Here is a 14,552-nt window from a genome sequence, read left to right as displayed (position 1 = left end):
GCCCGCTCCCAGGAGAGGGGTGGAACAGTCCCCTGATATAGCAGGGTAAAAAAAAAGCGGGGGGAAGGGCCAGGGGGCCCCAACAGTGCAATGAAGGATGGGGGTCCGCAAACAACGGGACTGCAACCCCTAAACAGCAAAGTGGCCTGTCTCATCGCGGTTGGGTGTCCCAAAATTCTATATTGGATAAAGTATTTACAGTTAACTCAGTCAGCGGTTTGGCTGCAGGGTATCCAGCCAGTCGGATGCTTCCTTAGGCAAGTGGAAGAATCGCGTGGACTCCCCGTCTTGGACCCGCAGCCGGGCAGGGAAAAGCATGCTGTATTTAATGTTGCAGGCTTTCAGGGCCCCCTTGACTTGGTCAAAAGACTTGGTCAGAGGCTACCTCTGGGTTTTCACGGAGTAATCCGGAAATATCATCTGTTTAGCATTTTGGTAGAGAAGTTCCCCCTGCTGTCCCCCTGCTCCCCTGCTGGGGATTCGGCTTCGGCAGAACGCGGTGGGCCCTCTCAGCCATATAATGAGGGGAGAAGCGCACACCAGGAACAAGGGAGTGCAGCATAGATTCCACAAAGGTCGTTGGATCACTGCCTTCAGCCGCCTTCGGCAAGCCAATAATCCTGAGGTTGTTCCTCCTGTTCCTGTTCTCGGCGTTCTCCGCCCTAAACTCCAGGGCCCTCACTTTAGTATGGAGGGTGCGGAGGGACGCCGTGTGCTCCATAGAATCATCCTCCACACGTGATATGCGGTGCTCCATCTCAGACACTCTGGAGTGGAGCTTTTCAATGTCCTGCCTTATGAGGCTTACATCCAGCTGCACCTCCTCTATTTTGGCGGTAAGGGTCGACTGGCAGGTCGCTATTGCAGCCATCACCTCAGCCAGCCAGGGTGGCCTGGAGTCAGGGGGATCCACAGGGGGGGGTCTGGGAGGCCATATTAGTGAGGCGCGTGGCCACGTGCTCAGCCGGAGGTGGTGGCTCTTGCTCTGAGATTGGGGGGAATTTCAACTTCTTTCCCTTACCGGATTGCGCAAGGGGAGTCTGCCGCCTCATCCAGATGCTCCATAGGCAAAAATCGCGGGGTTGTGAGCCGTGAAAGCGGGTTATACAGAGGATGCCGGCGGAGCTCACAGAGAGTGCGACCGCTCACGTCGCCATCTTGGACACGCCCCTGATATAGATATACTTTAATAAATGTGTGCTCCTTTTTAAAGTAAATCAAAGTTTTTCCTATTGTAATGCAAATGTATGATGTACGAAGTATTTCCCATGATTGGGGTGTACACAGCACTGATATTAGATAATTGTACCCATTTTTATGAAAAATCTGTTCCATTCTGTTCTATGCTTGGCATAGACCAGGCATGTCCAAAGTCTGGCCCGCGGGCCACTCGCGGCCCGCGTCCCGGTTTTGAACGGCCCGCCTGGCTATCAGGGCTGTCAGATAAACGATCCCCTGCCGAGCTGTTCATCGGCACTGTGAGAAGCTCCTCAGCCCCAAAAGTGAAAGTAAAGTGCAGAGGAGTGTGCTGTGCTCTCTGCTTCCCCCTACAGTGCAGTACCCGGCTGAATGAGGAAGCTGGAAAGATACTGTAATATGCTACAAGCTAGATTCATTTTAAAAGTGCTTTATTCATGTGTGTGGTCATGTCTGTCTATCTGTGTGCATGTCTGTCTGTATGCATGTCTGTCTGTCTGCATGCCTGTCTGTCTGCATGCCTGTCTGTCTGTATGCATTCCTGTATGTATGCATGCCTGCCTGTCTGTCTGTATGCATGCATGCCTGTCTGTCTGTGTGCATGCCTGTCTGTCTGTCTGTATGCATGCATGTCTGTCTGTCTGTATGCATGTCTGTCTGTCTGTATGCATGTCTGTCTGTATGCATGCATGCCTGTCTGTATGCATGCATGTCTGTCTGCATGCATGCCTGTCTGTATGTATGCATGCTTGTCTGTCTGTCTGTCTGTATGTATGCATGCCTGTATGTATGCCTGTCTGTATGTGTGTGTGTGTATGTGTGTGCGTGCATTTGTCTGCATGTGTCTGTGTATGTTACTTTTAATCCAGACCCCCCCCCCATTCCTGTACCATCAGAACTGCTTTTGTAAGGCTTGTGTGTGATAGCAGCCAGTACTGCTGCTCCTCTGCAAAGCAATCCATGCACAGATCGCTTTTCAAAGGCATTTGAAAGGTGGTAAAGAGGCCTATGTTGCCTCTTCACCACCTGTTTTAAGCCCGTAAATGCAGCATCACTATACCGCAACTGTGTGGATTGCACCCTGGGTATACCTCCAGCTGCAGCCATATCATGTGTACACCCCCAGCTGTTCCCTCTGCAGCTTAAAGCGGAGGTCCACCCTAAAGTGGACCTTCCACTCATCGGAACCCTCCCCCCCTCCGGCGCCACAATTGGCACCTTTCAGGGGGGAGGGGGGTGCAGATACCTGTACTGTACAGGTATCTGCACCCACTTCCGGGATAGCTCTCTGCGGAAAGGGGCGTAGATTACGCCCCTTTCCGCAAGTGCCCGCCCCTATCCGCAAGTGCCCCGCTGCCTGCTGGGAAACACAATCTCAGCTGACCAGCCTTTTTGGCCATTTACATCCCGGGCATAGAAAACTGGCAGGTGGACTACCTAAGTTGCCAGATGCTGGACCGAGGAGAATGGTCATTGCATCCGGAGGTATTCAGTCTTCTTTGCCTGCGGTGGATCACACCAGACATGGATTTCTTGGCCTCTTGGCTCAATCGAAAGGTGCAGAGGTTTGTGTGCAGGACAAGAGACCCCTGGGCGGACGTGTCAGGCACGTTAAGGGCTCCATGGGTGCAGTATCGGCTGATTTATGCCTTTCCCCTGCTCAAACTGTTACCACGTCAGGGCAATCGGGACCTCTTGGGCTTTCCGACATCAAGCGTCTGTCTCCCAGATGTGTAAGGCGGCGACTTGGTCGTCCGTTCACACTTTCACAAAATTCTACAAAGTTGATGTAAGCGCATCTTTGGATGCTTGCTTTGGCCGCAATGTTTTGCAGGTGGTTGTGTAAAGCTGCAATTTACGCTTTTTTTCTTTTTTAAAGAAAGTTACGTTTTTGTTGTAAATGCATTTTTGATGCATATGTTGGTCGCAAGTTCTGGTGCAGCCGTTTCAGATGTCAACTCCTCTGTTGTGGCGTTCCTCTGGTTGTGGGTGAAGTTATTTGCTGTTTCCACCCCTCGTTTTGACACTGCTTGGGGACATCCCTGCGGTCAAGATTTAAAGGAGCTATGTCCATCAATGAACGAAAGAGAAAATAGGATTTTTGTACTCCGCGTAAAATCCTTTTCTCTGAAGTTCATTGATGGACACAGCACCCACCCCTCCTATTTTACGCTGTACTGCTTGTTGACATACTGAGCTGCAGGAAGCAGGCTGAGGGGTTACAGCCAGAGGGACCATCCCCTGGGCGGAGCTATGCAGTCTTGCTGTTTTTACATGTTACATGTTCTGTCCTGAAGGTGGCGTGATAACCCTACGGTCAAGATTTAAAGGAGCTGTGTCCGTCAATGAACTTCAGAGAAAAATCCTATTTTTTATCACATTTTTATGAGTAGAGTTCCACTTTGAGAAAATGTTCAATCATTATAAACACATTTTTTTTCAAGATACATAATGTTATTTATATCTTGATATTTGCATGATGTGGGCCAAGAACTCTCATTTATATGTTGGGGATATTTATAAAAAAAAGAAAAAAAAAGCAAGATATATATATATATGTGTGTGTGTGTGTACAGATTTATTTAATATGATGTTTTATAATTCATGTTTTAAGACATAGGAGAGGTCAAAAAATAAACCAGAGTAATTAAAAATAGGCTACTGTCTTTTACAGTATAGAAGTGACTGACAGAAGAGACCCATGCTGACTGTTATTGCATAATATTCTACAGTAGCAGGGATGGGCAAAAAGTGAAATGGTTTTGGGTTTAGCAAACTTTGTGGGAAGACTACAGAATGAAAACTAAGGAAATATCTGGACTGACAATATTGCCCTATGACATGACCAGGGTAATAGTGACTGGTAGGTGGCATCAAGGTTAAAGCGGGAGTCCGCCGGGAGTTCCGCCGTTTTTTTTTTTTTTAAAGCCAGCAGCTACAAATACTGTAGCTGCTGACTTTTAAAATAAGGACACTTACCCGCCCAGCGCGCCCGCGATGTCGGCACCCGAAGCCGATCTCTCGATCGTCTCTCGGGTGCTGCCACCGCTATCTTGGTTATGGGAATCAGGAAGTGGAGCCTTTCGGCTTCATTTCCCGGTTCCCTATTGCGCATGCGCGAGTCGCGCTGCGCAATAAGGATGGTCCCCGCTGTCTCTGGGATCCGTGTGTTTCCCAGCAGGCAGCGGGGGACTTTCGGAAAGGGGCGTAGATTCTGCGGAAAGGGGCGTTCCTTTCTGCAGAATCTACGCCGGAAGTGGGTGCAGATACCTGTACTGTACAGGTATCTGCACCCCCCTCCCCCCTGAAAGGTGCCAATTGTGGTGCCGGAGGGGGGGAGGATTCCAATGAGCGGAAGGTCCACTTTAGGGTGGACCTCCGCTTTAAGAAATTATAAGAATTTTACATTTATTGTATGGGAAATAGTATTGGCTGGAAACTAGGAAATAAAATGTAAAATAATAATCTATATAAAATATTTCATACTGAAAACATGTACTAATAATGTTGAGGAATATTCTAAGCCCCTGTACACACGGTCGGAGATTTTGACAACCAAATCCGTCTGAAACTGTTGCATACACACGGTTAGACTAAGTTGTCGAAAAATCCGATCTTTCAGAACGTGATGACGTAATTTCATTACGATGGGACTACATTCAGGCTAGTAGCCAATAGCTTTGATGTAGGAATTTGATCTGAGCATGCGTGGCACTTTGTCCGATCAAAATTCTCTACACATGATCGGAGTATGTCCGAATCGAACCAGTTGGTCGGAAAATATTTCCAACAAGTTGGAAAATTGGGTCTGACGGATATTCCGACGGAATCAGTCCGATGCATACCACACACAGTCGGATTATCCGACAACACGGTCCGATAGGACACATTCCGACGGATTCTCCGAACGTGTGTACACGGCTTAAGAGTATTGTATTATGATAAAACTATATAGATACATGTATATTATTTTAGCGGATGTTGTAGAAGTAAAAGGAATGCACTAAATTAAGTTCAAATTGTATTTTACCTTTAAAACTAAGACCAGAAAAAGGGAAAAGATAGTGGCACTTACATATAAATTATAACTAACTCCACAAGAAAAGTGACATCAATTAAATGGTATAAACAACGTGTGTGAAATCAACAATTGTAACACCCTGTGAGCCAAATAAATGTGTCAAAAACAAAAAATTCAAAATAAAGTTCGTAAAAGTGTACAAAATATCCTTTGAAGTAATGTATCTTCTTATTCCATCCACCACACCAAAGTGATCAGTGATTCCTCTCCCTTTAGAAATGCACTGACTGACTCCTAATGCATAAGTAAACCAAACAGCAAGTTAATCGTTGCTCCAATCATCCATTGTGCAAATTCAGATATTCCACATGTAAAATAATAAAGGTGCTCCAATAGTGTAAAACCGTATAAACCAATTTATTAAAACACAAAAACTTCAAACTTTACACTCACATTTCACAGTTCAAAAGCCAGCACATAAATATCAAAGTCCCAGCAAGCCTCACTCCTGAACAGCACAACAGCACAAATTTGGACTGTGGCCACGGCGGACCCAAGGTGTACGAGCTTGTTAGCGTTAATCTCACCCCCTCCTCGGTGCCCAGACACAGATGCGAATCACCACTTACTCGTTCAGCTCCAAAACGCTGCACATTACTGGGGATGATTGCCGCACAGCCACTCCCTCAACGTTTCGTCATACACTGACTTCCTCATGGGGTTCATCACTGTTTACGTACATACTTCTAATTATGTCTCTAAACCCCACACCCTTTTAAAAAAAAATTATTATTATTATTGGCAGACATCACATATCCCTTTTTCACACATAGATTCATACGTATAACAATTTTTAATCGAATCTATTTTATTCACTTGTGGTTTATACCTGTGTGTGTAGATATATTTCTCTCACATATATATATATTTTTTATGAATGATGGAGTTTCTTGATGTTTTATATGCTTATACTGTATTTGATTTTATTACTGTCCTCCCTGTGTTTATACATTATGTTTTAATGCACTTTACATTCAATACGAGCCCATGCATTCTATATATGGATGCTGTACATGTGTGCACCCTTTGGTGAAAGTACATGCATGTATGCATCTCTCGATTTTAGTTTTATACATGAGCTTTTATTTTGACACATTGTGTTTCTAGCCTTAACCTCCTCTCTTTTAACTTTTGGTCATGTTTTTGGCCCCGCCCGCTGCTCCCTCGTTGGTCAGATCGTGTCATACACACACATAATCCAATACAACACTCTTTTAATTTTAATACTATGATACTTTCTTAATAGATTACATCCTGTAGTTATATATCAACCTTAATCCAATTAGTTTGTTTTGAATTTTGTTGCTGTCAGTGGGATCATGGTGTGCTGGCACCTGTTGTCCCACAAGCAGCTTGACACATAAATAGCTCCTCACCAGCAGTACCTCCATAGGCCTGTAGAAGGAGCAGTAGACTCCAAGCGTGTAGCCTGTTTGTTCTCTCCAGAACTTCCTCCCTTGTTGCTTCCCCTGGTTCTGCTTCCTGTGATGTCATCGCCTGTGTTCCACCTGCGTTCCACGTTGGACCTGGCTGTCTTCCTGGTGGCCACAGGAAAAGGCTGCACATCTTGTCTCCCACAACCATCTCCCCGTGGATTAGGATGGACCAGCCACTGGACTGCACCCTGTGCGCACAGATGAGCCTGATTTTATTCACCTTCCTGTAAGTGCATTTATTGCTGTATCATTAAAATCTTACTTAACTTTTTTCACTAAGGTGGCACTTCCTTTTTGTTCCTTTGTCTTCCTATTATAGAGCTTGCTTCTCTATAAGGATAGCTGTGCCTACCATTATCTCCTTTTGGGATCTGCCATTGTTTAGCTTATCATATGGACTAATGAACTGTGATTGTTGCACGTATAGAGGTACACATATCTCTGCGCTTACAGGTTTCCTTTTTGTATGTAGACAAATATCGGTTGATCGCAGAAGACATGATGCAACTTGTTACAAATGTTAATTGTTACAAAGGAAGGATTTCATGCAATAAAGGTGAAACTGGAAAATCTGAGACTTGTATCTTTGCAGAACAGGTATGCACTGTCTTACAGCATCCAAAGCAGCTTGTGCTATGATACTGGACCAGCAAATGATGATGAAGATGAGATCTCTCCAAAAACATCAAGCACTTGCCTAAGCTGAAAAGACCTATGCAGGAAAATTCAGAGCCTTATGGGCAGGGGTCAAGTCCTGGGGAAAAAAGTGTGAGAACTCCCACCCAAGATCCACTCGCCTGCCAAAAAAAAAAAAAAAATGATACGCTCATATGCACGAACGCTTTAAAAGTGGTATTTTTCATCCAATTTTCGTATTGTGTGTATGAAGTTTAACTGTTAGTACATAAAAAAAACAAAAAAACAATCCTCAATAAACATAAATATGGTAATTCTCTGAATAATCAGCATTCATTCAATTGTGCTTCCATGCAAATGTGACCATCATGTTCTGATCTTTATTGGGGAATTTTATTTTGTATATAGAGTGTTTATGTGGTGAGTTTACACTTTTAATTGAAAGTTATTCATTTATAGGAGTGAGTTAATACAATAATATTTATAATATAGAATAGTTCATTGTAAGTTTTTAAGTCAACTGCTTAGAAGAGGAATACTTTCACAGCAGTTGAACTATAGTCTGATAAGATAAAATTCCTTAAAGGTAATAAATAAACATTGTCAAGAATAAGTGATAAAACGTCTTATACTGGTGGTTTAAAAAGTAAATATGTGGAATATGGGAAGTTTATGTATATTAAATTAATTTAGTTTGAAAAATGGTCTGCATGTGTCCTCATTAAAACTGTTAAAATACATTGAATAAGAGAACACTGATGTGTGTGTGTGTGTGTATGTGTGTGTGTATATATATATATAGACAATATTGAATAAAGCAGTTAGATTTGTATGTGTGTGTGTGTGTGTGTATGTGTATATATGTTGAAAGGCCAGTATGGTGGCCTGTATTTATGGGAGGAGCCCGGAGGAGTAATTGATCAGCCCGTTCAGCTGTGTTCCTTATCAGCCAGTACGGTGGCCGGCATTTATGGGAGGAGCCCGGAGGGGTATTTAATCAGCCCATTCTGCTGTGTTCCTTGTCGGTTCCTGTGTGCAATACCACAGATCTAGGGCCCACTATTCGAGACCGTTCGATAGAAGGAGTGCAGTGTTCGTGAGTTCCGTCTTCATTGAAGTCCTGTCTTCATCCTCGTGTTACAGTCGGTTTTGCCGTCGTGAGCGTTTGTGTATTGTCTGAGGCGCAACAACTCGAAACTTGCCGGTATCGTGCAACGCATCTGGTTAGGCGGCCACGGGTAGGGCTTCGGCTCCCATTTCTCATTTCATGTTATTTCATGTCACTAAACTGTGATCTGTTGAACTCACGAACCACTCACTGAAATATCACCTTCGTATTTTTCCGATATCGTTCACGCATCCGTTACCTCTAAACATTTGTGCTCCTTGCTTCTCGAAAGAAGTCGTGGTCACCCGTTCGTGACACCACATCGAGCATTTCATTTCACAAACCCACTATACCGACCAAATCACTGGTCTCTACTGAAACGTCTGAGGCCGCGTACACACGCGGGGACTGTTCGCTCAACTTTGTTCGTCAAACAGTTTCAGCGGACAGTCCGCTCAAAATTAGCATGGACGGACTTGCCCACACACGACGAACGAACAGTCCGCTGAAACCGCGCGCGATGACGTGAACGGCACGTACGACGGGACTAGAAAACGACGTCCTATACACTGCAATGCAACCTTCGGCGTGTAAATTCTTTCTGAGCATGCGCGAGACTTAGTTTGACGAACAAGCCTACACACGGGCGGACTGTCCGCTCAAACCAAGTTTCAGCGGACAGTTTTTCGGAATTTCCGAAAAACTTTGTTCGTCAGACTGTCCGCTGAAACTGTCGAAACACTGTTCAGCGGACAAAGTTGAGCGAACAGTCCCCGCGTGTGTACGCGGCCTTAATCGTCCGGTTCATTTCGAAATTCCCAATCAGATGTTCTAAATTCTAATTAACCGGCTCATTTTAATCGTTTTAATCATTGCATTTTATTTCATTCTTCTCGAAAGAAGTCGTGGTCACTCGTTCATGACTCCACATCGAGCATTTCATTTTTCAAACCTTCCGCATACCGACCAAATCACGGGTCCCTACGTCCGAATCGTTCGGATCATTTCGAAAATTCCCAAACAGACGTCCTAAATTCTAACTAACCGGAGAGTTTCAATCATTTCAATCGTTTCAATCATTTCAATCGTTTCGATCAGTTCAATCGTTTCTATCATTTCAATCATTTTCGATCATTTCAATCATTTCATTTCGGTCACGAGTCGCGCTCCGATTCGAATCTAGTCGCATCTCCGATGCACCGATTCGCTCCGGTGTGCCCCAGTTGTCGGCCTCATTTCAATACATGCTCCAGTGACAGAATCATTCGCAGGTTCAGCCACGGTTTTCGATTCTTGTCTTTGTCATGGCATATCATTTCTGGTCACCTATCACGCCCCGTTACGAATCCAGTCGCATTATATCGATGCACCGATTCGCCTCGGTACGCCCAGTTGTTTGGCCTCATTTCTATACATGCTCCAGAGACGGATTCTTTACCGAATCGGTGGGCCACTCGTTGATTCCGGTCTCTGTCATGGTATGTCACTTATTACGCTCCGATTCGAATCCTGTCGCAGTTATGTGCACCGTTTCGTTCCGGTGTGCCCAGCTGCTTCGCCTCATTTCAGTACATGCTCCAGAGACAGGGTTCACCGTTGATTCTTGAGCACAGCCGTTGATCCCTGTCTTTGTCATGGGTATCATTTCGTTTCACCTATCACGCTCCGACACGAATAGTCACACCTATGTTCTAATTCGTCTCGGCGTGCCCCAGGACTGGCCTCATTTCAGTACATGCTCCAGAGTCCGTTTCGTGCTCAGTCGCAAAGTTACGGCATGGCGATTCGGGCCTCTGTCATGGCGGATTCACTCATTTCACTCATCTCACTGTCACCTCCTGCACCTCGGTTCAAACCCAGTTGTTTTACAAATTCGGGTTCTGGACAGGGGGCCATGCTCATTTGGCCTCATTTCACGAATTGCCTAATTTCAGTACATGCTCCAGAGTCCGGCTCGCTGTCAGTGGCGCCGGTGACACGACCGAACTGCGCTTCTGCCATGGCAGGTTCTCATCAAAGGCAACATTTTGTTTATGTTTGTTCGTCTCATTTCATAAAAAAAAAAAAAAAGGGGGGGGGAAAGGAAGAAATAATAATAATAGAAAAAGGGAAAAAAAAAAAAAACATTTCATTGTGTTTGTTTGTCTCATTTCATTTTATTTTATGTCATTTCGTTTTATTTCAAAGCTCACCACTCCCATTAGGAGTCACCATTTGGCCAGTTGTCTATGACAGGTATGGAATCCTCAACTGGTTTGGCCTTTGTGTTTACAGGTCAGTCAAGTCCAGTAGCACCCTCCATGCACTGATTCATCGAGGCATGCCCCAGGTGTCTTGACCTCATTTCGTTCTGTGCTCCGCAGTTCCAACTCATCATTAATCATAAACATACCAATTCTTGTCTACATCACGGCAAACATTTCATTTATTTCATTCCACATATTCATCGCTTACCAACTCAAATCCCTCAAACCAGCAACGCATTAATCCGCACCCGTCTTTTCAGCCTTATGGGTATAACTCAACAATTCATATCGGATTCATTGTCATCTACTCCACGATCGATTGGGTCGGATTATCACATAACCAATTCATAGGATTCATTTCACACATACATCCGGTTCATATCGGATTCATTTTGCACGCATCCAAGTACAACTCTGTGCAAGCTTGTTGCTAGCACGCATCCAATCACAATCATCCTGCAGTCACCACAAGCACATCTAGGCATGACTCCCTGCAATCGTGGCAGACTCACATCCAAGCATAAACTTCTTGCAATCGTTGCAAACACGCATCCAAGCATAGACTTCTTGCCAGTGGCGGAACTACCGCCATAGCAACACATGCGGGCGCTATGGGGCCCGCAGTCAAGTGGGGCCCGGTGAGGATAGGTGCCGTGGCTCCACGGGCGGCTCCGCGGGTGGTCCGCGGGCGGCTCCGCGGGTGATAGTGGGAGGCAGATGAGAGTGGCCGGTCCGCTGGTGAGAGAGTGGGCGTGAGCGGGCTGGCCAATCAGGGAGCTGACGGGCGGGGGAGCATAGAGATGACATCATCTCTCGCCGCCCTCTCATCCCTGCAGTGCAGTTCCCCCTCACTGTGCAGGCAGCCAGGAAGCAGAGAGATGACATTATCTCTCTGCTGCCTGACTGATAATCTGCTGCCTGACTCTGTGACACAGCAGGAAAGTGGCAGAGCAAGTGACAATCCATAATGTGTGGCAGGCAACGTGGCAAGTAACAACCAGGGACGTGGCAAGTGACAATCCGTAACGTGTGGCTGGTGACATGGCAAGTGACAACCTGGATGTGGCAAGTGACAATCCGTAACATGTGGCAGGTGATGTGGCATGTGAAAATACGTGACAAGTGACAATCTGTAATGTGTGGCAGGTGACGTGGCAAGTGACAATCCATAATGTGTGGCAGGTGACGTGGCAAGTGACAACCTGGATGTGGCAAGTGACAATCCGTAACATGTGGCAGGTGACGTGGCAAGTGAAAATCTGTGACGTGACAAGTGACAATCCATAATGTGTGGCAGGTGACGTGGCAAGTGACAATCCGTAATGTGTGGCAGGTGACGTGGCAAGTGACAACCCGGGATGTGGCAAGTGACAATCCGTAACGTGTGGCAGGTGACGTGGCAAGTGAAAATCCATGACGTGGCAAATGACAATCCATAATGTGTGGCAGACAACGTGGCAAGTGACAACCAGGGACGTGGCAAGTGACAATCCGTAACGTGTGGCAGGTGACATGGCAAGTGACAACCTGGATGTGGCAAGTGACAATCCGTAACATGTGGCAGGTGACGTGGCAAGTGAAAATCCGTGATGTGACAAGTGACAATCCGTAATGTGTGGCAGGTGACGTGGCACGTGACAACCCGGGACGTGCAAGTGACAATACATAATGTGTGGCAAGTGACAATCTAGGATGTGGTAAGTGGCAATCTGTAAAGTGTGGCAATCTAGGACGTGGCAAGTGACAATCCGTAATGTGTGGCAGGTGACGTGGCAAGTGACAACCTGGATGTGGCAAGTGACAATCCGTAACATGTGGCAGGTGACGTGGCAAGTGAAAATCCGTGACCTGACAAGTGACAATCCGTAATGTGTGGCAGGTGACGTGGCAAGTGACAATCCGTAATGTGTGGCAGGTGACGTGGCAAATGACAATCCGTAATGTGTGGCAGGTGACGTGGCAAGTGACAACCCGAGACGTGGCAAGTGACAATCTAGGACATGGCAAGTGACAATCCGTAATGTGTGGCAGGTAACGTGGCAAGTGACAATCCGGGACGTGGCAAGTGGACAATCCGCAACATGTGGCAGGTGACATTCTGCAATGTGTGACAAGTGACAATCTGCATCTGGTGGCAGGCGACGTGGCAAGTGGACAATCCGCAACGTGTGGCAGGTGATGTGACAAGTGACAATCCTTAATGTGTGGCAAGTGACAATCCAGGCCGTGGCAAGTGACAATCCATAATGTGTGGCAAGTGACGTGGCAAGTGACAATCCAGGACGTGGCAAGTGACAATCCATAATGTGTGGCAGGTGACTTGGCAAGTGACAATCTGGGATGTGGCAAGTGTACAATCCGCAGCATGTGGTAGGTGACATTTCACAACGTGTGACAAGTTACAATCTGCATCTGGTGGCAGGCGATGATGGCAAGTGACACGCTCAGGGATCCCACTGATTTTGCATTATGGTGAGTTGAACTATTTCATTTTATATAACAGAACAGAAATTGGTTAGAAGGCCTGGAGGTCAGCAATGTGTTCCCTTCAGGGGCTGCATACAGTATACTGCATACTTTGTTGTTCAAAATTAATATAAGCTGTTGCCTGGGTACTGTGCCACATGGGTGTGGTAGTCTGTTGTTTAATGGCATTAGTTCATTTTTTTTTGGTGGGGGGGCCCATACAACATTTTGCTATGGGGCCCTGTGATTTCTAGTTACGCCCCTGCTTCTTGCAATGGTTGCTAGCACACATCCTAGCATAAACTTTGCAGTTGTCGCTAGCAAGCCCCAGGCACAAACGTAGTACTATCCTTGCTGGCAGGCAGTTCTGGCTGGCTCAGTGCATTGCTGGGTAAGGCCTGGATATCTTCCTAACGTACGTAGTATAACGGGGTGCTATATTGTAGGTAGGTTGATCCAGGGAGAAATCTGATTGCCGCTCGAGGGGTCAGGAAGGAATTTTTTCCCCTGCTGTAGCTAATTAGAGCATGCTCTGCGGGGTTTTTTTTTTTTGCCTTCCTCTGGATCAGCTGTGGGGATAGCATTGGGTGTGTCGGGTTGTGCAATGTTGTTTGTCTAAATTGTTGATTTTGTCGTGGGCTGGGTGGACTTTGTCTTTTCAACCTAGCTAACTACGCATCCTAGCATAACTTCTTGCAATCGTAGCAAGCACGCATCTTGGCATAACTTATTCAGTCTTTTCAGGTCATACTGCTCACAGCCCTGTGTCCGGATGTCTGCGACACCACCGAGTCCAGCCACCACAAACACATCTCCAGTGACGTTAACTCCCTTGCTATCATTGTGTGCACACATTTAAGCGCAACACTTGCTATCACGGCTAGGCGTGCAACTTAGCATAACTTGTGATCGTTGCAAGCATTTTGTTGGCACTCAGCCACACATCATTTTCAGCGGTACTCATTTGGCCACTTAGCCCCAGTGACTACGCCACTCGCCATTCCTGACGCTCATTCCCCCCGTTGGGCAGTTGAGTTCAGCTTCCGTCCTACACCAGAGGTCGAGTTGCCACACGCAGCTGGCTTCTTCTCGTAATACGGTCAGGCTATATCTAGCCAGCACCCGACATTTCTATCCCTACAGGACCCCGGTGAGCCGTCTGTTGATGGCCCATACAGTAAGATCCCCTCTAACGGGTATCCAGAAACATCTGCCTGTAGCCAACGCTAGACGCTTGCCCATCACAACTGCCATCTTTAGGGACATGTAGATTATCCTCGCACGCCAGTTTCCCTCTTGACAAGCTGACCCTATCAGGTCAGTTTTTCAAACACTTCACCCACACACAGGGGTATACCTAGAAGCAGCTTCAGTCTGTTTCG

The 14,552-nt window shown here is 46.2% G+C and overlaps 1 long non-coding RNA gene across 1 annotated transcript; it reads left to right on the top strand.

Moving 5' to 3' along the window:
* Nucleotides 1-6,773: 6,773 nt before the first annotated feature.
* LOC143998290 (uncharacterized) lies at nt 6,774-8,054 on the top strand. Its single transcript, XR_013277830.1, has 2 exons — nt 6,774-6,940; nt 7,187-8,054. It is a non-coding gene; the product is annotated as an uncharacterized LOC143998290 (long non-coding RNA).
* The last annotated feature ends 6,498 nt before the right edge of the window (nt 8,055-14,552 follow it).

Source organism: Lithobates pipiens, unplaced genomic scaffold (assembly GCF_037356315.1).
Source record: "Lithobates pipiens isolate NorthernLeopardFrog02 unplaced genomic scaffold, aLitPip1_a1.2 Scaffold_19, whole genome shotgun sequence".
In the NCBI taxonomy this organism is placed as follows: Eukaryota; Metazoa; Chordata; class Amphibia; order Anura; family Ranidae; genus Lithobates; species Lithobates pipiens.
The sequence above is the reverse complement of the archived record's forward strand: the minus strand, read 5'-3'. Positions and strand labels throughout refer to the sequence as shown.